Here is a 25,117-nt window from a genome sequence, read left to right as displayed (position 1 = left end):
ATAATGTAGGGACACAGAGAGGCAAAAATAGGGGTAGAGATCGGAATATCCCTGGGATTCAGGTTTCCTGTGCGATCATTTTTTACAGCACCTAGTCTCCCCTGGAGGTCACTCATCCAGGTACTGGCCGAGGCCCCAACACTGCTTCGCTTCAAGATCGGCCGGAATTGGGCATGTCCAGTGTGGTATGGCTGTAATGAGGAAGCAGAGGGTCACTGTAGACCAAGGAAAAAGAGGGGACTGGGGAGGGAATGTAGGGGGGGGGGGAGGGGAGGGGGGACCGAGGATGTATAAAAAGGAGGGATTGGCTTACGTTACAAGAAGGGTTGCTATCTCGTATACTTCGTTGAAGCCATCCGGGTGAGAGTATTCAATTCATAAATCCAGAACATTTCCCTTCTGGAGAGGAGGTTGGAAAGATCTCCTCCTCTTTCTCCCAACGATACCAGTTCGATGCCTTTAAAAGTTAGTGTCTCTGGATCCGAGTTGTGGCATTGATGAAAATGTCTCGATACTGCATGTGTGAGGACTTTGTTCTTTATATTCCTAATGTGTTCTTGGATGCGAAGTTTCAAGATTCTTTTGGTTTTGCCAATGTACTTTAGACCGCAAGGACATTCCAGAAGATATATTACAGATGGTGTGTTACAATTAATAAACTGTTTGATACGGTATTCCTTCTTAGTGTTGGTGTTGTTGAAGGATTTTCTGTTATGATGAAGGTACTTGCAAATATTGCACTTTCCACACTTAAAACTGCCCACACATTTCGGGCATGGGGTTCCTAGTTTCAGGGTTTCTTAGCATGCTGGGTGCTACCAGGTCCTTCAAGCTTTGTGATTTTCGAAACACTAATTTGGGTTCTTTGGTAAGGTAATCCTTTAAGATAGGGTTCCATCAATAGGATGTGCCAGTATTTTTTGAGTGTTTGTCTGATAAATTTCTCATGCCTGCTGTATGTCGTGATGAACTTAACATTGTCTTCCCTGTTTTCCTTGGGTTTGTATTTCAGAAGTTCACCTCTTTCTAATTCTTTGGTTCTAGCCATAGCTCCTTCCAGGAGTTGTGCAGGGTACGCCCTTTTCCTTGAATCTCTCCTTGTAAACTTCCAATTGCTGGATCTCTTTCTTCATTTCTTCTTACAGTTACGTGCTATTCTATTAAACTGAGAGAATGGGATGTTGTCTTTCCACTGTTGTCAGGTGATTACTCTTGTAGTGCACGTAGCTATTCATGTCTACTTATCTTGATGAAGTTGCTCGTGATAATTTCACTACCTGAGTGTGTCAGGACCAGGTCCAGAAATTCAATTCTTTCGGTGTCCTCCACAGCCGTGAAGCTGAGATTCATGTTGTTTGCCGAGATATGTGTTAAAAACTCTTGTAAAAAACCTGTTGATCTCCTTCCCATACAATTAAAATGTCATCAATGTATCGTTTATAAAAAATGATGTTGTGTTGGTACGGGTTGTTTGTGAAATATATTTGTTCTCCCATTGTCCCATAAAAAGATTCGCAAAAGCTAGGTGGCAAAAATAGTCCCCATAGCTGTGCCACAGATCTGGAGATAAAATCCATCTAAAAACTTAAAATAATTATGTTTTAAAATAAAGAGCATAATTTCGCACAGGAAAACTCTGTGATCCTCTGTGATTAGATGGTCCTTGCTGAGGAATTCGTTGCAGGCTTCAATCCTTTGTCATGTTCTATGCAAGTGTATAAAGATTGCACATCTATTGTGACCCATCTATATGTATCTCTTCCACTGGAAATTCTCCATCAGGTTCAGAACCGTTGTAGTATCCTTCAGATAAGCAGGTAGGTCCATGACATATTTTCTTAAAATAGGTCTACGTACTCTGAGAGATGTGAAGTCAGGGAATCGATACCTGCCACTATGGGTCTTCCGGGGGATTTTCCAGAGACTTATGTATTTTCGGGAGAAAAGTAAAAAATGGGGGTAGTGGGGTTGGAATTTAAAAGATACTGGAATTCCTCTTTAGTGATAATTTCACGTCTAAAAACCTTTTTTAAAAGCATTGTCCTCAATTCTTCTACAAAGGTTTCCTTAGGGTCGTTTTGTAATGGAATATATGAGGATCTATCACCCAGTAAATCTGTTAGCTTCTATGGTATAGGCTTCTCTATCCATAATGACCAACCCCCCCCCCCTTTGTCAGCCGCTTTTACAACAATATTCTTATTCTCCTGAAGTCTTTTGACTGCTTCTGTTTCTCTATTCGTGAGATTTCTTTCCTTAATATGCGTGGTGGTAGTGTCACAGAGGTCCTTCTTTACTAAATCATAGTAACAGGCCCACATAGTGTCCCTTGGATTCAAGGGGGGTAAATTTAGAAGTGGGCTTTAGACCAGATTTTGATTGTTCATAGTTTTGTATAATTGCATCCTCCTTTTTAAGAGAAATGACGTTTGAGGGTGATTTTCCGTATAAATTTGTTTAAGTCAATGAAGACATCAAACTTATTCATTCCTTTGGTGGGGTGCAAACGAAAGACCTTTATTTAGCAAGGTGGTTTCATGTTCTGTCAATACGTGGCTGGAGAGGTTGTAGATACCTTTTGAAGTTGCCGGTTCTACTCTAGATTTCGTCTTTTGAACAGGTTCTTTCCTCCTACCCCCACGGAATCCTCTTCTTCTTCGAACCTTCTTTTCCGTGGCGATATGTTGGTGGTTCTCCATTTTTCTGTTGTCCTTGCCGTGCCTTTGAGATGATGAGAAGTGCTTGGTGATAAAAAAGGTTCCTCTATGTTAGAGTCCAATCTCTGTAGTGTTGAGAATCTATTGGTGGTTCTGATAGGGTTCAAAGGCTTTCCCCTTGTATTAGTCTGTGGATTTCTCTGTTTTTTGGGGATGGATTGCCAATGGTCCCTAGTTCCTTTTGGCTCCTGTCGTTCTCCTCTGTTGAACCTACTCCAGTTCTTCACCATATTGTTCTCATAGTCCTGTCTGTCTCTAGTAAACTTCTTTTCTTTATTCTTGATCACTTCTTCCTCTATACGTTCTAGTTTTTTGTTTAGAACCTTTTCATTGATTCTAAAATCCTCTTTATCCTTATGCGTCTCCATTTTGTTCTCAGCCTCCTTAATCTCTAATTCCAGGTCTGAGATAATGCGTTTCTTTTCTGCTATTAGCAGTTTCATGAGGTTAATGGAACAGTTATGTGATGTGTTGTCCCATTCCTTCATAAAGTCCTGATTGTCCATACCAAAGGTTGGTTGTTTCGATAGCCTGAGTCCTCTGGGGATCCTATTTACACTAACATAGTGTTCCAGGCCCCTGATGTCCCACCATGCCTTGACTTCCTTTGTCAGGAGTCTTTCTATGCTCCAAAACATGTCGTCGAGATTGTTAGTGTTATGTTCAATCTCTGGAGTGGCAGTTTCATTAAAAATCTTTTGACATAAGTTACTCCTTTTGTTAGTGCGTTCCTTTGTTCCAAACATGCTGTGTGTGATACTGGTCTCCTCCAGGCGGCTGAAAGCAATAATACCAAGAGAGAAAATGTGTACTGGAAAGATATCAGCGCCACGGATGCAGTATCTTATCTGTTAACACTAGAATGGGAACCCTGCAAGTATTGTGTAAAAATCTGCTTAGTGTGTTGGCACTCCCTTTAGTATATCAGGGTGTCAGCTCGTTACCTCAAATAGATATAGGTATTGGTACCGTTACCTATGAAAATGGTTATGTGGACAAAGGATGAGGTGGTAGAGAGCGACCAATGGTACCGAATAAATGCTAAAAAACAGAATGATGATATAAAAAATGTGTACAAATTTATTGCAGTGGGACGCACTATACAAACTGGTTATAAAAACATACAAGCTCATATAAAAAGATATATATATGACCCTATACAAAAAAAACAAAATTAAAAAAGATTATTAAAATTTAAAAAGAAAAGAGCATGGTGACATAAAACTAGATGTATTACTAAAAAAACTTTGAAGTATCACTTTAACACAGAGGGTAAAAAATACTTAAAAAGTTTAAAAAGCACAAAAAGAAATAAAAGGCGTTCAAAAGGATATAAAAAAGAGGAATCAAAATAGCTTAACTTTGTGGTGAGGTTAGACCAAAGAGTAGCACCCAACGCGTTTCGTCCTATCTGGACTTCATCAAGGGGTGATTTGAGACTAGAGACAGACCATGTTTATACCCAAACTAAAAGGAAGTGATGTACGCATCACTTCCTGTGATCAATTAACATGACTATTCAGATATTGCCCAAAAATATGTATTGCACAGCATGTAAGTTACAATTAATGATTGGAGCTTTGGAGAAGAAAAACGGGTGAGAAATAATGAAAGGAACAGCTACAATCCATAAAAGACGCTCAGAGCCGCGGACTTCTGGTCCGGGCTCTGTGTGACGTCATATCCGCCCCACATCCGGTATCCGGCGCATCGTACTGCGCATGCGTTGGTCCTGTGCGGCGGACAGTACTGTTGTTGTTATCCTCTCGGACGGTTGCCTGGTTACCCGGCGGACGTGTTATGTGAAGGTTGAACAACACTTTCTTGCGGCAGCCATATTACTGGATTCTGAATGCACAGCGGACATTCTTGAGTAGGATGATACATTCCTGCGGCGGACATGTTTTAAGAGTCTGATTAAACGGAATATTGTCTGTGTGTCAATTGGATCCAAAACTTGGTCATCTCCAGATCGGATATAAAACAGAGGAAGGATATATTCAGAAAAAATGGTCAATAAATACAAATAAAACAGACGCATTTATTTCATTAGGACTGTATGGTATTGAGGGATTTAAGGATCTAATATTTACTGGTAGAATTGTGCTCATAAAATAGACCAACATGAGACAGTTATAAGTGGGAGAGATAGAGTCCTATGTACATATATAACATACATTGCTTATAAAAGGGTAAATATAATATAAAGGTAGTCCACAATTAAGGGTACAATCTCTGGTGATACACTGGAACAAATAGAATAGTTTTCATATTATAAGGGCATCATTTGTGAGTTGTTAAGTATACAGAATTTCTTAGGTATACACAATTTTTCCACTATGCATTTACAACACCCGGGCTTCCAAGTGGGTCTCCCATCCTTGTACTAGCCGAGCCCAGCCTAGCTTCCAAAGTTTGGACGGCATTGGGCGTCTCCAGGCTGGTATGATAGTAATAGTAATGTGGAAATGTGAGGAGAGACCTTGAGTGTATACAGCAGGCTGATGACGAGAGATAATCGGCTTCGTTAAAGCAAGGAACAGGATAGATAATGTAGGGACAACAGAGAGGCAAAAATAGGGGTAGAGATCGGAATATCCCTGGGATTCAGGTTTCCTGTGCGATCATTTTTTACAGCACCTAGTCTCCCCTGGAGGTCACCCATCCAGGTACTGGCCAGGCCCAACACTGCTTCGCTTCCAAGATCGGCCGGAATTGGGCATGTCCAGTGTGGTATGGCTGTAATGAGGAAGCAGAGGGTCACTGTAGACCAAGGAAAAAGAGGGGACTGGGGAGGGAATGTAGGTGGGGGGGAGGGGGGGGGGACCGGGGATGTATAAAAAGGAGGGATGGCTTACGTTACAAGAAGGGTGCGATCTCGTATCCTTCGTTGAAGCCATCCGGGTGGAGAGTATTCAATTCATAAATCCAGAACATTTCCCTTCTGGAGAGGAGGTTGGAAAGATCTCCTCCTCTTTCTCCCAACGATACCAGTTCGATGCCTTTAAAAGTTAGTGTCTCTGGATCCGAGTTGTGGCATTGATGAAAATGTCTCGATACTGCATGTGTGAGGACTTTGTTCTTTATATTCCTAATGTGTTCTTGGATGCGAAGTTTCAAGATTCTTTTGGTTTTGCCAATGTACTTCAGACCGCAAGGACATTCCAGAAGATATATTACAGATGGTGTGTTACAATTAATAAACTGTTTGATACGGTATTCCTTCTTAGTGTTGGTGTTGTTGAAGGATTTTCTGTTATGATGAAGGTACTTGCAAATATTGCACTTTCCACACTTAAAACTGCCCACACATTTCGGCATGGGGTTCCTAGTTTCAGGGTTTCTTAGCATGCTGGGTGCTACCAGGTCCTTCAAGCTTTGTGATTTTCGAAACACTAATTTGGGTTCTTTGGTAAGGTAATCCTTTAAGATAGGGTCCATCAATAGGATGTGCCAGTATTTTTTGAGTGTTTGTCTGATAAATTTCTCATTCCTGCTGTATGTCGTGATGAACTTAACATTGTCTTCCCTGTTTTCCTTGGGTTTGTATTTCAGAAGTTCACCTCTTTCTAATTCTTTGGTTCTAGCCATAGCTCCTTCCAGGAGTTGTGCAGGGTACCCCTTTTCCTTGAATCTCTCCTTGTAAACTTCCAATTGCTGATCTCTTTCTTCATTTCTCTTACAGTTACGTGCTATTCTATTAAACTGAGAGAATGGGATGTTGTCTTTCCACTGTTGTCGGTGATTACTCTTGTAGTGCACGTAGCTATTCATGTCTACTTTCTTGATGAAGTTGCTCGTGATAATTTCACTACCTGAGTGTGTCAGGACCAGGTCCAGAAATTCAATTCTTTCGGTGTCCTCCACAGCCGTGAAGCTGAGATTCATGTTGTTTGCCGAGATATGTGTTAAAAACTCTTTAAAAACCTGTTGATCTCCTTCCCATACAATTAAAATGTCATCAATGTATCGTTTATAAAAAATGATGTTGTGTTGGTACGGGTTGTTTGTGAAAATATATTTGTTCTCCCATTGTCCCATAAAAAGATTCGCAAAGCTAGGTGCAAAAATAGTCCCCATAGCTGTGCCACAGATCTGGAGATAAAATCCATCTAAAAACTTAAAATAATTATGTTTTAAAATAAAGAGCATAATTTCGCACAGGAAAACTCTGTGATCCTCTGTGATTAGATGGTCCTTGCTGAGGAATTCGTTGCAGGCTTCAATCCCTTTGTCATGTTCTATGCAAGTGTATAAAGATTGCACATCTATTGTGACCCATCTATATGTATCCTTCCACTGGAAATTCTCCATCAGGTTCAGAACCGTTGTAGTATCCTTCAGATAAGCAGGTAGGTCCATGACATATTTTCTTAAAAATAGGTCTACGTACTCTGAGAGATGTGAAGTCAGGGAATCGATACCTGCCACTATGGGTCTTCCCGGGGGATTTTCCAGAGACTTATGTATTTTCGGGAGAAAGTAAAAAATGGGGGTAGTGGGGTTGGAATTTAAAAGATACTGGAATTCCTCTTTAGTGATAATTTCACATCTAAAACCTTTTAAAAGCATTGTCCTCAATTCTTCTACAAAGGTTTCCTTAGGGTCGTTTTGTAATGGAATATATGAGGATCTATCACCCAGTAATCTGTTAGCTTCTATGGTATAGGCTTCTCTATCCATAATGACCAACCCCCCCCCTTTGTCAGCCGCTTTTACAACAATATTCTTATTCTCCTGAAGTCTTTTGACTGCTTCTGTTTCTCTATTCGTGAGATTTCTTTCCTTAATATGCGTGGTGGTAGTGTCACAGAGGTCCTTCTTTACTAAATCATAGAACAGGCCCACATAGTGTCCCTTGGATTCAAGGGGGTAAAATTTAGAAGTGGGCTTTAGACCAGATTTTGATTGTTCATAGTTTTGTATAATTGCATCCTCCTTTTTAAGGAAATGACGTTTGAGGGTGATTTTCCGTATAAATTTGTTTAAGTCAATGAAGACATCAAACTTATTCATTCCTTTGGTGGGTGCAAACGAAAGACCTTTATTTAGCAAGGTGGTTTCATGTTCTGTCAATACGTGGCTGGAGAGGTTGTAGATACCTTTTGAAGTTGCCGGTTCTACTCTAGATTTCGTCTTTTGAACAGGTTCTTTCCTCCTACCCCCACGGAATCCTCTTCTTCTTCGAACCTTCTTTTCCGTGGCGATATGTTGGTGGTTCTCCATTTTTCTGTTGTCCTTGCCGTGCCTTTGAGATGATGAGAAGTGCTTGGTGATAAAAAAGGTTCCTCTATGTTAGAGTCCAATCTCTGTAGTGTTGAGAATCTATTGGTGGTTCTGATAGGGTTCAAAGGCTTTCCCCTTGTATTAGTCTGTGGATTTCTCTGTTTTTTGGGGATGGATTGCCAATGGTCCCTAGTTCCTTTTGGCTCCTGTCGTTCTCCTCTGTTGAACCTACTCCAGTTCTTCACCATATTGTTCTCATAGTCCTGTCTGTCTCTAGTAAACTTCTTTTCTTTATTCTTGATCACTTCTTCCTCTATACGTTCTAGTTTTTTGTTTAGAACCTTTTCATTGATTCTAAAATCCTCTTTATCCTTATGCGTCTCCATTTTGTTCTCAGCCTCCTTAATCTCTAATTCCAGGTCTGAGATAATGCGTTTCTTTTCTGCTATTAGCAGTTTCATGAGGTTAATGGAACAGTTATGTGATGTGTTGTCCCATTCCTTCATAAAGTCCTGATTGTCCATACCAAAGGTTGGTTGTTTCGATAGCCTGAGTCCTCTGGGGATCCTATTTACACTAACATAGTGTTCCAGGCCCCTGATGTCCCACCATGCCTTGACTTCCTTTGTCAGGAGTCTTTCTATGCTCCAAAACATGTCGTCGAGATTGTTAGTGTTATGTTCAATCTCTGGAGTGGCAGTTTCATTAAAAATCTTTTGACATAAGTTACTCCTTTTGTTAGTGCGTTCCTTTGTTCCAAACATGCTGAGTGTGATACTGGTCTCCTCCAGGCGGCTGAAAGCAATAATACCAAGAGAGAAAATGTGTACTGGAAAGATATCAGCGCCACGGATGCAGTATCTTATCTGTTAACACTAGAATGGGAACCCTGCAAGTATTGTGTAAAAATCTGCTTAGTGTGTTGGCACTCCCTTTAGTATATCAGGGTGTCAGCTCGTTACCTCAAATAGATATAGGTATTGGTACCGTTACCTATGAAAATGGTTATGTGGACAAAGGATGAGGTGGTAGAGAGCGACCATGGTACCGAATAAATGCTAAAAAACAGAATGATGATATAAAAAAATGTGTACAAATTTATTGCAGTGGGACGCACTATACAAACTGGTTATAAAAACATACAAGCTCATATAAAAAGATATATATATGACCCTATACAAAAAAAAACAAAATTAAAAAAGATTATTAAAATTTAAAAAGAAAAGAGCATGGTGACATAAACTAGATGTATTACTAAAAAAAACTTTGAAGTATCACTTTAACACAGAGGGTAAAAAATACTTAAAAAGTTTAAAAAGCACAAAAAGAAATAAAAGGCGTTCAAAAGGATATAAAAAAGAGGAATCAAATAGCTTAACTTTGTGGTGAGGTTAGACCAAAGAGTAGCACCCAACGCGTTTCGTCCTATCTGGACTTCATCAAGGGGTGATTTGAGACTAGAGACAGACCATGTTTATACCCAAACTAAAAGGAAGTGATGTACGCATCACTTCCTGTGATCAATTAACATGACTATTCAGATATTGCCCAAAAATATGTATTGCCACAGCATGTAAGTTACAATTAATGATTGGAGCTTTGGAGAAGAAAAACGGGTGAGAAATAATGAAAGGAACAGCTACAATCCATAAAAGACGCTCAGAGCCGCGGACTTCCGGTCCGGGCTCTGTGTGACGTCATATCCGCCCCACATCCGGTATCCGGCGCATCGTACTGCGCATGCGTTGGTCCTGTGCGGCGGACAGTACTGTTGTTGTTATCCTCTCGGACGGTTGCCTGGTTACCCGGCGGACGTGTTATGTGAAGGTTGAACAACACTTTCTTGCGGCAGCCATATTACTGGATTCTGAATGCACAGCGGACATTCTTGAGTAGGATGATACATTCCTGCGGCGGACATGTTTTAAGAGTCTGATTAAACGGAATATTGTCTGTGTGTCAATTGGATCCAAAAACTTGGTCATCTCCAGATCGGATATAAAACAGAGGAAGGATATAATTCAGAAAAAATGGTCAATAAATACAAATAAAACAGACGCATTTATTTCATTAGGACTGTATGGTATTGAGGGATTTAAGGATCTAATATTTACTGGTAGAATTGTGCTCATAAAATAGACCAACATGAGACAGTTATAAGTGGGAGAGATAGAGTCCTATGTACATATATAACATACATTGCTTATAAAAGGGTAAATATAATATAAAGGTAGTCCACAATTAAGGGTACAATCTCTGGTGATACACTGGAACAAATAGAATAGTTTTCATATTATAAGGGCATCATTTGTGAGTTGTTAAGTATACAGAATTTCTTAGGTATACACAATTTTTCCACTATGCATTTACAACACCCGGGCTTCCAAGTGGGTCTCCCATCCTTGTACTAGCCGAGCCCAGCCTTGCTTAGCTTCCAAAGTTTGGACGGCATTGGGCGTCTCCAGGCTGGTATGATAGTAATAGTAATGTGGAAATGTGAGGAGAGACCTTGAGTGTATACAGCAGGCTGATGACGAGAGATAATCGGCTTCGTTAAAGCAAGGAACAGGATAGATAATGTAGGGACAACAGAGAGGCAAAAATAGGGGTAGAGATCGGAATATCCCTGGGATTCAGGTTTCCTGTGCGATCATTTTTTACAGCACCTAGTCTCCCCTGGAGGTCACCCATCCAGGTACTGGCCAGGCCCAACACTGCTTCGCTTCCAAGATCGGCCGGAATTGGGCATGTCCAGTGTGGTATGGCTGTAATGAGGAAGCAGAGGGTCACTGTAGACCAAGGAAAAAGAGGGGACTGGGGAGGGAATGTAGGTGGGGGGGAGGGGGGGGGACCGGGGATGTATAAAAAGGAGGGATGGCTTACGTTACAAGAAGGGTGCGATCTCGTATCCTTCGTTGAAGCCATCCGGGTGGAGAGTATTCAATTCATAAATCCAGAACATTTCCCTTCTGGAGAGGAGGTTGGAAAGATCTCCTCCTCTTTCTCCCAACGATACCAGTTCGATGCCTTTAAAAGTTAGTGTCTCTGGATCCGAGTTGTGGCATTGATGAAAATGTCTCGATACTGCATGTGTGAGGACTTTGTTCTTTATATTCCTAATGTGTTCTTGGATGCGAAGTTTCAAGATTCTTTTGGTTTTGCCAATGTACTTCAGACCGCAAGGACATTCCAGAAGATATATTACAGATGGTGTGTTACAATTAATAAACTGTTTGATACGGTATTCCTTCTTAGTGTTGGTGTTGTTGAAGGATTTTCTGTTATGATGAAGGTACTTGCAAATATTGCACTTTCCACACTTAAAACTGCCCACTACATTTCGGCATGGGGTTCCTAGTTTCAGGGTTTCTTAGCATGCTGGGTGCTACCAGGTCCTTCAAGCTTTGTGATTTTCGAAACACTAATTTGGGTTCTTTGGTAAGGTAATCCTTTAAGATAGGGTCCATCAATAGGATGTGCCAGTATTTTTTGAGTGTTTGTCTGATAAATTTCTCATGCCTGCTGTATGTCGTGATGAACTTAACATTGTCTTCCCTGTTTCCTTGGGTTTGTATTTCAGAAGTTCACCTCTTTCTAATTCTTTGGTTCTAGCCATAGCTCCTTCCAGGAGTTGTGCAGGGTACCCCTTTTCCTTGAATCTCTCCTTGTAAACTTCCAATTGCTGATCTCTTTCTTCATTTCTCTTACAGTTACGTGCTATTCTATTAAACTGAGAGAATGGGATGTTGTCTTTCCACTGTTGTCGGTGATTACTCTTGTAGTGCACGTAGCTATTCATGTCTACTTTCTTGATGAAGTTGCTCGTGATAATTTCACTACCTGAGTGTGTCAGGACCAGGTCCAGAAATTCAATTCTTTCGGTGTCCTCCACAGCCGTGAAGCTGAGATTCATGTTGTTTGCCGAGATATGTGTTAAAAACTCTTTAAAAACCTGTTGATCTCCTTCCCATACAATTAAAATGTCATCAATGTATCGTTTATAAAAAATGATGTTGTGTTGGTACGGGTTGTTTGTGAAAATATATTTGTTCTCCCATTGTCCCATAAAAAGATTCGCAAAGCTAGGTGCAAAAAATAGTCCCCATAGCTGTGCCCACAGATCTGGAGATAAAATCCATCTAAAAACTTAAAATAATTATGTTTTAAAATAAAGAGCATAATTTCGCACAGGAAAACTCTGTGATCCTCTGTGATTAGATGGTCCTTGCTGAGGAATTCGTTGCAGGCTTCAATCCCTTTGTCATGTTCTATGCAAGTGTATAAAGATTGCACATCTATTGTGACCCATCTATATGTATCCTTCCACTGGAAATTCTCCATCAGGTTCAGAACCGTTGTAGTATCCTTCAGATAAGCAGGTAGGTCCATGACATATTTTCTTAAAAATAGGTCTACGTACTCTGAGAGATGTGAAGTCAGGGAATCGATACCTGCCACTATGGGTCTTCCCGGGGATTTTCCAGAGACTTATGTATTTTCGGGAGAAAGTAAAAAATGGGGGTAGTGGGGTTGGAATTTAAAAGATACTGGAATTCCTCTTTAGTGATAATTTCACGTCTAAAACCTTTTAAAAGCATTGTCCTCAATTCTTCTACAAAGGTTTCCTTAGGGTCGTTTTGTAATGGAATATATGAGGATCTATCACCCAGTAATCTGTTAGCTTCTATGGTATAGGCTTCTCTATCCATAATGACCAACCCCCCCCCTTTGTCAGCCGCTTTTACAACAATATTCTTATTCTCCTGAAGTCTTTTGACTGCTTCTGTTTCTCTATTCGTGAGATTTCTTTCCTTAATATGCGTGGTGGTAGTGTCACAGAGGTCCTTCTTTACTAAATCATAGAACAGGCCCACATAGTGTCCCTTGGATTCAAGGGGGTAAAATTTAGAAGTGGGCTTTAGACCAGATTTTGATTGTTCATAGTTTTGTATAATTGCATCCTCCTTTTTAAGGAAATGACGTTTGAGGGTGATTTTCCGTATAAATTTGTTTAAGTCAATGAAGACATCAAACTTATTCATTCCTTTGGTGGGTGCAAACGAAAGACCTTTATTTAGCAAGGTGGTTTCATGTTCTGTCAATACGTGGCTGGAGAGGTTGTAGATACCTTTTGAAGTTGCCGGTTCTACTCTAGATTTCGTCTTTTGAACAGGTTCTTTCCTCCTACCCCCACGGAATCCTCTTCTTCTTCGAACCTTCTTTTCCGTGGCGATATGTTGGTGGTTCTCCATTTTTCTGTTGTCCTTGCCGTGCCTTTGAGATGATGAGAAGTGCTTGGTGATAAAAAAGGTTCCTCTATGTTAGAGTCCAATCTCTGTAGTGTTGAGAATCTATTGGTGGTTCTGATAGGGTTCAAAGGCTTTCCCCTTGTATTAGTCTGTGGATTTCTCTGTTTTTTGGGGATGGATTGCCAATGGTCCCTAGTTCCTTTTGGCTCCTGTCGTTCTCCTCTGTTGAACCTACTCCAGTTCTTCACCATATTGTTCTCATAGTCCTGTCTGTCTCTAGTAAACTTCTTTTCTTTATTCTTGATCACTTCTTCCTCTATACGTTCTAGTTTTTTGTTTAGAACCTTTTCATTGATTCTAAAATCCTCTTTATCCTTATGCGTCTCCATTTTGTTCTCAGCCTCCTTAATCTCTAATTCCAGGTCTGAGATAATGCGTTTCTTTTCTGCTATTAGCAGTTTCATGAGGTTAATGGAACAGTTATGTGATGTGTTGTCCCATTCCTTCATAAAGTCCTGATTGTCCATACCAAAGGTTGGTTGTTTCGATAGCCTGAGTCCTCTGGGGATCCTATTTACACTAACATAGTGTTCCAGGCCCCTGATGTCCCACCATGCCTTGACTTCCTTTGTCAGGAGTCTTTCTATGCTCCAAAACATGTCGTCGAGATTGTTAGTGTTATGTTCAATCTCTGGAGTGGCAGTTTCATTAAAAATCTTTTGACATAAGTTACTCCTTTTGTTAGTGCGTTCCTTTGTTCCAAACATGCTGTGTGTGATACTGGTCTCCTCCAGGCGGCTGAAAGCAATAATACCAAGAGAGAAAATGTGTACTGGAAAGATATCAGCGCCACGGATGCAGTATCTTATCTGTTAACACTAGAATGGGAACCCTGCAAGTATTGTGTAAAAATCTGCTTAGTGTGTTGGCACTCCCTTTAGTATATCAGGGTGTCAGCTCGTTACCTCAAATAGATATAGGTATTGGTACCGTTACCTATGAAAATGGTTATGTGGACAAAGGATGAGGTGGTAGAGAGCGACCAATGGTACCGAATAAATGCTAAAAAACAGAATGATGATATAAAAAATGTGTACAAATTTATTGCAGTGGGACGCACTATACAAACTGGTTATAAAAACATACAAGCTCATATAAAAAGATATATATATGACCCTATACAAAAAAAACAAAATTAAAAAAGATTATTAAAATTTAAAAAGAAAAGAGCATGGTGACATAAAACTAGATGTATTACTAAAAAAACTTTGAAGTATCACTTTAACACAGAGGGTAAAAAATACTTAAAAAGTTTAAAAAGCACAAAAAGAAATAAAAGGCGTTCAAAAGGATATAAAAAAGAGGAATCAAAATAGCTTAACTTTGTGGTGAGGTTAGACCAAAGAGTAGCACCCAACGCGTTTCGTCCTATCTGGACTTCATCAAGGGGTGATTTGAGACTAGAGACAGACCATGTTTATACCCAAACTAAAAGGAAGTGATGTACGCATCACTTCCTGTGATCAATTAACATGACTATTCAGATATTGCCCAAAAATATGTATTGCACAGCATGTAAGTTACAATTAATGATTGGAGCTTTGGAGAAGAAAAACGGGTGAGAAATAATGAAAGGAACAGCTACAATCCATAAAAGACGCTCAGAGCCGCGGACTTCCGGTCCGGGCTCTGTGTGACGTCATATCCGCCCCACATCCGGTATCCGGCGCATCGTACTGCGCATGCGTTGGTCCTGTGCGGCGGACAGTACTGTTGTTGTTATCCTCTCGGACGGTTGCCTGGTTACCCGGCGGACGTGTTATGTGAAGGTTGAACAACACTTTCTTGCGGCAGCCATATTACTGGATTCTGAATGCACAGCGGACATTCTTGAGTAGGATGATACATTCCTGCGGCGGACATGTTTTAAGAGTCTGATTAAACGGAATATTGTCTGTGTGTCAATTGGATCCAAAACTTGGTCATCTCCAGATCGGATATAAAACAGAGGAAGGATATATTCAGAAAAAATGGTCAATAAATACAAATAAAACAGACGCATTTATTTCATTAGGACTGTATGGTATTGAGGGATTTAAGGATCTAATATTTACTGGTAGAATTGTGCTCATAAAATAGACCAACATGAGACAGTTATAAGTGGGAGAGATAGAGTCCTATGTACATATATAACATACATTGCTTATAAAAGGGTAAATATAATATAAAGGTAGTCCACAATTAAGGGTACAATCTCTGGTGATACACTGGAACAAATAGAATAGTTTTCATATTATAAGGGCATCATTTGTGAGTTGTTAAGTATACAGAATTTCTTAGGTATACACAATTTTTCCACTATGCATTTACAACACCCGGGCTTCCAAGTGGGTCTCCCATCCTTGTACTAGCCGAGCCCAGCCTTGCTTAGCTTCCAAAGTTTGGACGGCATTGGGCGTCTCCAGGCTGGTATGATAGTAATAGTAATGTGGAAATGTGAGGAGAGACCTTGAGTGTATACAGCAGGCTGATGACGAGAGATAATCGGCTTCGTTAAAGCAAGGAACAGGATAGATAATGTAGGGACAACAGAGAGGCAAAAATAGGGGTAGAGATCGGAATATCCCTGGGATTCAGGTTTCCTGTGCGATCATTTTTTACAGCACCTAGTCTCCCCTGGAGGTCACCCGTCCAGGTACTGGCCAGGCCCAACACTGCTTCGCTTCCAAGATCGGCCGGAATTGGGCATGTCCAGTGTGGTATGGCTGTAATGAGGAAGCAGAGGGTCACTGTAGACCAAGGAAAAAGAGGGGACTGGGGAGGGAATGTAGGTGGGGGGGAGGGGGGGGGGACCGGGGATGTATAAAAAGGAGGGATGGCTTACGTTACAAGAAGGGTGCGATCTCGTATCCTTCGTTGAAGCCATCCGGGTGGAGAGTATTCAATTCATAAATCCAGAACATTTCCCTTCTGGAGAGGAGGTTGGAAAGATCTCCTCCTCTTTCTCCCAACGATACCAGTTCGATGCCTTTAAAAGTTAGTGTCTCTGGATCCGAGTTGTGGCATTGATGAAAATGTCTCGATACTGCATGTGTGAGGACTTTGTTCTTTATATTCCTAATGTGTTCTTGGATGCGAAGTTTCAAGATTCTTTTGGTTTTGCCAATGTACTTCAGACCGCAAGGACATTCCAGAAGATATATTACAGATGGTGTGTTACAATTAATAAACTGTTTGATACGGTATTCCTTCTTAGTGTTGGTGTTGTTGAAGGATTTTCTGTTATGATGAAGGTACTTGCAAATATTGCACTTTCCACACTTAAAACTGCCCACACATTTCGGCATGGGGTTCCTAGTTTCAGGGTTTCTTAGCATGCTGGGTGCTACCAGGTCCTTCAAGCTTTGTGATTTTCGAAACACTAATTTGGGTTCTTTGGTAAGGTAATCCTTTAAGATAGGGTCCATCAATAGGATGTGCCAGTATTTTTTGAGTGTTTGTCTGATAAATTTCTCATGCCTGCTGTATGTCGTGATGAACTTAACATTGTCTTCCCTGTTTTCCTTGGGTTTGTATTTCAGAAGTTCACCTCTTTCTAATTCTTTGGTTCTAGCCATAGCTCCTTCCAGGAGTTGTGCAGGGTACCCCTTTTCCTTGAATCTCTCCTTGTAAACTTCCAATTGCTGATCTCTTTCTTCATTTCTCTTACAGTTACGTGCTATTCTATTAAACTGAGAGAATGGGATGTTGTCTTTCCACTGTTGTCGGTGATTACTCTTGTAGTGCACGTAGCTATTCATGTCTACTTTCTTGATGAAGTTGCTCGTGATAATTTCACTACCTGAGTGTGTCAGGACCAGGTCCAGAAATTCAATTCTTTCGGTGTCCTCCACAGCCGTGAAGCTGAGATTCATGTTGTTTGCCGAGATATGTGTTAAAAACTCTTTAAAAACCTGTTGATCTCCTTCCCATACAATTAAAATGTCATCAATGTATCGTTTATAAAAAATGATGTTGTGTTGGTACGGGTTGTTTGTGAAAATATATTTGTTCTCCCATTGTCCCATAAAAAGATTTGCAAAGCTAGGTGCAAAAATAGTCCCCATAGCTGTGCCACAGATCTGGAGATAAAATCCATCTAAAAACTTAAAATAATTATGTTTTAAAATAAAGAGCATAATTTCGCACAGGAAAACTCTGTGATCCTCTGTGATTAGATGGTCCTTGCTGAGGAATTCGTTGCAGGCTTCAATCCCTTTGTCATGTTCTATGCAAGTGTATAAAGATTGCACATCTATTGTGACCCATCTATATGTATCCTTCCACTGGAAATTCTCCATCAGGTTCAGAACCGTTGTAGTATCCTTCAGATAAGCAGGTAGGTCCATGACATATTTTCTTAAAAATAGGTCTACGTACTCTGAGAGATGTGAAGTCAGGGAATCGATACCTGCCACTATGGGTCTTCCCGGGGGATTTTCCAGAGACTTATGTATTTTCGGGAGAAAGTAAAAAATGGGGGTAGTGGGGTTGGAATTTAAAAGATACTGGAATTCCTCTTTAGTGATAATTTCACGTCTAAAACCTTTTAAAAGCATTGTCCTCAATTCTTCTATAAAGGTTTCCTTAGGGTCGTTTTGTAATGGAATATATGAGGATCTATCACCCAGTAATCTGTTAGCTTCTATGGTATAGGCTTCTCTATCCATAATGACCAACCCCCCCCCCCCTTTGTCAGCCGCTTTTACAACAATATTCTTATTCTCCTGAAGTCTTTTGACTGCTTCTGTTTCTCTATTCGTGAGATTTCTTTCCTTAATATGCGTGGTGGTAGTGTCACAGAGGTCCTTCTTTACTAAATCATAGAACAGGCCCACATAGTGTCCCTTGGATTCAAGGGGGTAAAATTTAGAAGTGGGCTTTAGACCAGATTTTGATTGTTCATAGTTTTGTATAATTGCATCCTCCTTTTTAAGGAAATGACGTTTGAGGGTGATTTTCCGTATAAATTTGTTTAAGTCAATGAAGACATCAAACTTATTCATTCCTTTGGTGGGTGCAAACGAAAGACCTTTATTTAGCAAGGTGGTTTCATGTTCTGTCAATACGTGGCTGGAGAGGTTGTAGATACCTTTTGAAGTTGCCGGTTCTACTCTAGATTTCGTCTTTTGAACAGGTTCTTTCCTCCTACCCCCACGGCATCCTCTTCTTCTTCGAACCTTCTTTTCCGTGGCGATATGTTGGTGGTTCTCCATTTTTCTGTTGTCCTTGCCGTGCCTTTGAGATGATGAGAAGTGCTTGGTGATAAAAAAGGTTCCTCTATGTTAGAGTCCAATCTCTGTAGTGTTGAGAATCTATTGGTGGTTCTGATAGGGTTCAAAGGCTTTCCCCTTGTATTAGTCTGTGGATTTCTCTGTTTTTTGGGGATGGATTGCCAATAGTCCCTAGTTCCTTTTGGCTCCTGTCGTTCTCCTCTGTTGAACCTACTCCAGTTCTTCACCATATTGTTCTCATAGTCCTGTCTGTCTCTAGTAAACTTCTTTTCTTTATTCTTGATCACTTCTTCCTCTATACGTTCTAGTTTTTTGTTTAGAACCTTTTCATTGATTCTAAAATCCTCTTTATCCTTATGCGTCTCCATTTTGTTCTCAGCCTCCTTAATCTCTAATTCCAGGTCTGAGATAATGCGTTTCTTTTCTGCTATTAGCAGTTTCATGAGGTTAATGGAACAGTTATGTAATGTGTTGTCCCATTCCTTCATAAAGTCCTGATTGTCCATACCAAAGGTTGGTTGTTTCGATAGCCTGAGTCCTCTGGGGATCCTATTTACACTAACATAGTGTTCCAGGCCCCTGATGTCCCACCATGCCTTGACTTCCTTTGTCAGGAGTCTTTCTATGCTCCAAAACATGTCGTCGAGATTGTTAGTGTTATGTTCAATCTCTGGAGTGGCAGTTTCATTAAAAATCTTTTGACATAAGTTACTCCTTTTGTTAGTGCGTTCCTTTGTTCCAAACATGCTGTGTGTGATACTGGTCTCCTCCAGGCGGCTGAAAGCAATAATACCAAGAGAGAAAATGTGTACTGGAAAGATATCAGCGCCACGGATGCAGTATCTTATCTGTTAACACTAGAATGGGAAACCTGCAAGTATTGTGTAAAAATCTGCTTAGTGTGTTGGCACTCCATTTAGTATATCAGGGTGTCAGCTCGTTACCTCAAATAGATATAGGTATTGGTACCGTTACCTATGAAAATGGTTATGTGGACAAAGGATGAGGTGGTAGAGAGCGACCAATGGTGCCGAATAAATGCTAAAAAACAGAATGATGATATAAAAAATGTGTACAAATTTATTGCAGTGGGACGCACTATACAAACTGGTTATAAAAACATACAAGCTCATATAAAAAGATATATATATGACCCTATACAAAAAAAACAAAATTAAAAAAGATTATTAAAATTTAAAAAGAAAAGAGCATGGTGACATAAAACTAGATGTATTACTAAAAAAACTTTGAAGTATCACTTTAACACAGAGGGTAAAAAATACTTAAAAAGTTTAAAAAGCACAAAAAGAAATAAAAGGCGTTCAAAAGGATATAAAAAAGAGGAATCAAAATAGCTTAACTTTGTGGTGAGGTTAGACCAAAGAGTAGCACCCAACGCGTTTCGTCCTATCTGGACTTCATCAAGGGGTGATTTGAGACTAGAGACAGACCATATTTATACCCAAACTAAAAGGAAGTGATGTACGCATCACTTCCTGTGATCAATTAACATGACTATTCAGATATTGCCCAAAAATATGTATTGCACAGCATGTAAGTTACAATTAATGATTGGAGCTTTGGAGAAGAAAAACGGGTGAGAAATAATGAAAGGAACAGCTACAATCCATAAAAGACGCTCAGAGCCGCGGACTTCCGGTCCGGGCTCTGCGTGACGTCATATCCGCCCCACATCCGGTATCCGGCGCATCGTACTGCGCATGCGTTGGTCCTGTGCAGCGGACAGTACTGTTGTTGTTATCCTCTCGGACGGTTGCCTGGTTACCCGGCGGACGTGTTATGTGAAGGTTGAAGAACCACTTCCTCCTAGTGCTGAAGCTGCTGCCACTAAGCCATGACATAGACGATGAAACGCCATCAATGTCGTCTGCCAAGGCCGATGCCTAATGTGATAGTAGAGGGCATTATAATCCAAAAAGCCAAAGTTCAGTAAAAAGAACTAAAAAAAGAAATTTAAATTCTCTGAGGAGAAATGTAAACTTGCCATTTACGACACGGAGTCAGTGGCGCACCCAGGGGGGGGTTTCCGAGTACCCAGAAACCCCCCTCCACTAAAAAAAAAAAAAAAAAAAAATTTTTTTTTTTTTTAGCTGCATGAGTATTATTAATGACTGTCTAGCGTCCTCTGCAGCCTGCTGTCTTCCTGGTGGCACTTGCAAGTGCAATAAAAGTTTACTTTATTTTAATTATAGTCCATATATATCCATGTGCCTACATATATACACATGTATATACATACATACATACATACATATAAACACACACACACACACACATATGATATATATATATACATGTGTATATATATATGTGTACTGTATGTGTGTGTGTATATATATATATATATATATATATATGTATGCATGTTTAATATGCTATGTATATGTGTATATGGGTTCACTACGATCTCCCGGCGGCCGGCCTCCCGGCGACCAGCATACCGGCGCCGGGAGGCCGGCCGCCGGCTTACCAACAGTGTGGCGAGCGCAAATGAGCCCCTTGCGGGCTCGCTGCGCTTGCCACGCTACGCGCGCCACACTATTCTATTCTCCCTCCAGGGGGGTCGTGGACCCCCACGAGGGAGAATAAGTGTCGGTATGCCGGCGGTCAGGCTCCCGGCGCCGGTATGCTGGTCGCCGGGAGCCCGACCGCCGGCATACTGAAGACCACCCGTGTATATGTATGTGTGTGTGTATGTATATATATATATATATATATATATATGTGTGTGTGTGTAGATATATATATATATATATATATATATACACACACACACACACACAGACACACTAGTTTTACGGACCCAGCATATACTGGGTCACCTCAGTCCCCACCCCCGTGATTGGCTCCGCCCAGTTCTGGAAACCCCCCCATGCAAATCCTGCGTTTGCCACTGGGAGTGGCAAGTAACGGCTGAGGCCCTGGCCTATGTTCATGACTAGTGGTACAGCTTCATATGACGATGGAAGCCCTCATAACTGAGGCCTTGACACTTGTTGTTGTTAGACGTGCGTCCGGTATCCGCCATTAGTGCAGTGGGATTTAGACAATTGATGGAGGTAGTGTGTCCCCAGTAACAAATCCCATCTAGATTCCACTTCACTAGGCAGGCGATAGTAAGATTTTGCCATTTAATTCCAGTGATTTGGACGTATAATTACAGTGATTTTGCCAAATAATTTCAGTGATTTATAATTATTAATTATCGTGATCTTGCCAATTAATTCCAGTGATTTATAATTATTAATTACAGTGATCTTGCCATTTAATTCCAGTGATTTGGACGTATAATTACAGTGATTTTTTTTGTATAATCTGTTTTTATTCAGAGAAATATAAAGATTACATCACTTTCAGACACAAAAGCAACTATGAGTAAGGTTAGGATTAAGTACACTTTTGCCTATGGTAGCAGAGGATGGGGTTGCAAAAGACCCTGGGGGTCTGTAAAAGTGAAGGCATCGGTACATCATCCTATGGCATCAATACAGTATCCACTTGCTTTCTGTCTAAACAATAAAAACAATCATAGTATCTGGGTGAGGTTAGTAGAATAATTATAGGGTGGGTGAGGGACATAGTAAGGAAAAGGAGGGGGAAGAGACAGAGGGTGACCAGTACTGGGGGACTTGCAAGTTAGGAAGTGGGTGTGGTGCCGTCATTGTGATCGATCGATGCGGTGCTAAATCACTTGGTTGCATAGATGTAATCCTTGTAGTCCTTGGAGGTGGTGTATTCTACCCATGGTAGCCACGTGGCCATGAACTCTGAGAGTTTGTCTCTAGAAACCAGGAGAATGTTCTCCATGTTCATGTAGTAGTTAATTCTGGTGAACCATAGTTTTCTTGTGGGCGGGGTTGGGGACCTCCATAGAGTGGGGACTATAGCCCGTGCTGCGTTGGATAAGTGGCGGAGCAATGATGTTTTATGCTGGGCCAATGAGATAGGGGAGTGGGAAAGCAACCAGAAGGCCGGGTCAGTAGGGACAGGGGCATGGAGTATATCTTGAGAGGTGGAGATGACCTCATCCCAAAAAGGGCGAAGTAGGGGGCAGCTCCACCAAATGTGCATTAGGGAGCCGGTGGCGCTAAGGCATCTCCAGCATCTGCCCGTCACTCCAGGATACATGAAGTGAAGGAGAGAGGGGTGTCTGTACCATCGCATTAGTAGTTTATATTGGGTTTCCCTAACTTGTATGCACACTGAACTTTTGTGGGATTTGAGGAATATCATCCGCCATTCCTTATCCGTCAATTGAATTCCCAGGTCTTTCTCCCAGGCCTTCTGAAAGGATGTAGGTGTTTGAACATCAGTGCTTTGTAGCAGTTTGTAGAGTGTAGAGACAGTATGCTGGGGGGTACACCTAGAGACACACAATCTCTCAAATTGTGTTAGTTCCCTTGAAGCCTGGAGGTATCTATGTCTGGAATGCAAAAAATGCCTAAGCTGTAGATATTTCCAGAAGTCACGTTGTGGGACGTCCCATTTTAATCGCACCTCGGAAAACTGTTTAACTCCTGAGGGGGTCGCCAACTGGCCCACCCTAAAGAGGCCCGCAAGGGCCCAGTCGCTAAAGTGGGAGGGCGTTAAGCCGGGCAAGAAGTCGGGGTTTGCTAGAAAAGAGGTCAACGGGCCAAAAGCGGAAGAAAGGGAGGGCCAATTGCGTGCTTTTTTCCAGAAAGAGAGGGTTGCGTTCATAGTCGGGTGGGTGGGGGGGTCCTGGGCAGGGAGGGGAGCCAAGGGAAGATCTCTGGGAATTGCTGCATGCATAGCCCCTCTAGAGCCACCCACTGTTTGGTATCTCGACTCCTCGTCCAATCCAGAACCCTATTAAGCAGAATTGCCCAATGATATCTTCTAATATCTGGTAATTGGAAACCGCCACTCCAAGTGGGACGGGTCATAGTGGATCTGCTAATTCTGGGTAGTCTCCGAGACCATATAAATTGTTGTATCAAGAGTTATATGGACTTGAACCAGGAGTCTGGGATCCGTATGGGGAGGGCTTGTAATTTATATAGCAGCTTAGGGAGAGTATTCATTTTTACAACGCTCACTCTCCCCAGCCATGAGAGTGGTTTAAGATACCATCTGCTATAATCAGCCCTGAGTGACCGGAGAAGAGGTGCGAAGTTCAAATTAAACAAACAGGTCAAGTTTCTCGGCAGTTGTATACCCAGATAGGATAGGTGAGAGGTGTTCCAAGTGAAGGGGAAGGATCGTTTAAGTTGAGTCACAGTGTCGGGGGAGATGTTCAGGGCGCAGGATTTGGACATGTTAATCTTAAAGTTGGAGAGTTGCCCAAAATGGGTCAGTTCTTGCATGAAGTGGGGAAGGGAGGTGATCAGGTGTGTTATTGTGGCCAATAGGTCGTCGGCAAACAGGGAGAGTTTGTGATCTGTATCTCCAACCTTCAGGCCTGTGATGTAATCATTAGCCCAGATAGCCCTCGCGAAGGCTTTAATACAGAGGACAAAAAGTAGAGGGGATAGTGGGCATCCCTGTCGTGTCCCATTACTTATACAGAAGGGTTCGGATAAGGATCCATTGATTCGGACTCGGGCTGTGGGTGATCTGTAGAGTCCCATAATTCTGCCAAGTGCTAGTGGACCTAGTCCGATGTGCCCCAACACAGACCTCATAAAGCCCCAGCTGACTCTGTCGAAAGCCTTTTCGGCATCGGTAGACAATAACACGGTAGGGGGACCCCCTGGGATGCTATATGAATTAGGCTCAGAACCTTAGTGGTATTGTCTTTGGCCTCGCGATTCGGGACAAAACCCACCTGATCGTTATGGATCAGGGAGGGCAGGAGAGCATTTAGTCTGTTCGCCATTAATTTTGCAAACAGCTTGGCATCGACGTTTAGGAGAGATATGGGTCTATAGCTGGAGCACACCGAGGGGTCTTTGCCGGGCTTGGGCAGTACAGAGATGTGGGCCTCCAGGGATTGGCTTGAAAAATGGGTATCAGCGGAGATGGAGTTAAAGGCCTGGAGAAGGTAGGAGGAGAGGAGGTCTTTGAATTGTTTATAGTATGCGAGTGTGAAGCCGTCCGGCCCCGGGCTCTTACCAGTGGGCGTCGAGGCCAGGGCATTCTCCAACTCTAGCTGGGTAAAGGGTTGTTCCAGTGCCTCTCCGTCCGCAGGACACCTTTTCTAAGTATGATTTCGCCTGTAGGAAGTTATATGGAGTGGCTGTATCGTCGGCTCGGCTCTCTAGATTATATAGGAGGGAATAATATTGTTTAAAGCACGCAGCAATTTCAGGGGTCTTGAATCGGGGGGTTCCTCCGTTGTCTTTTATGTTGTTAATGTACAGAGATGAGCGTTGAGCTCTAAGAGCCTGGGCCAGGAGGCGGCCAGGTTTGTTGCCCCACTGGTAGTATTTAGAGTTACATTTGCGGACGGAGAGCTGGATACTATCTGTGAGGGTTTTTTTCAATTGGGCACGGGTGTCAATTAGTTCTAGATAATCGGTTTCCGAAAGGGACGTTTTATGTGAGGACTCGAGGTGGCGAAGTCGTTCTAGTAATTTAGTGATTAGTGCTGACCTCTGTTTCTTCATAAACGTCCCCAGCTGTATGAGTTTGCCTCTTATGGTACATTTATGTGCTTCCCACAGAGTGACCT

General features: G+C 41.6%; 3 pseudogenes; all 3 read right to left on the bottom strand.

The window, feature by feature from the left end:
* Positions 1–5,345: 5,345 nt before the first annotated feature.
* LOC134967763 (5S ribosomal RNA) lies at positions 5,346–5,464 on the bottom strand (annotated as a pseudogene).
* Positions 5,465–10,597: 5,133 nt separating this feature from the next.
* Positions 10,598–10,716, bottom strand: LOC134967751 (5S ribosomal RNA; annotated as a pseudogene).
* Positions 10,717–15,846: 5,130 nt separating this feature from the next.
* LOC134968133 (5S ribosomal RNA) lies at positions 15,847–15,965 on the bottom strand (annotated as a pseudogene).
* Positions 15,966–25,117: the final 9,152 nt, after the last annotated feature.

The sequence above is a fragment of the Pseudophryne corroboree genome, chromosome 10 (genome assembly GCF_028390025.1).
Source record: "Pseudophryne corroboree isolate aPseCor3 chromosome 10, aPseCor3.hap2, whole genome shotgun sequence".
NCBI lineage: Eukaryota > Metazoa > Chordata > Amphibia > Anura > Myobatrachidae > Pseudophryne > Pseudophryne corroboree.
Note: the sequence above shows the minus strand (reverse complement) of the source record. Positions and strands in the feature narration are given on the sequence as shown.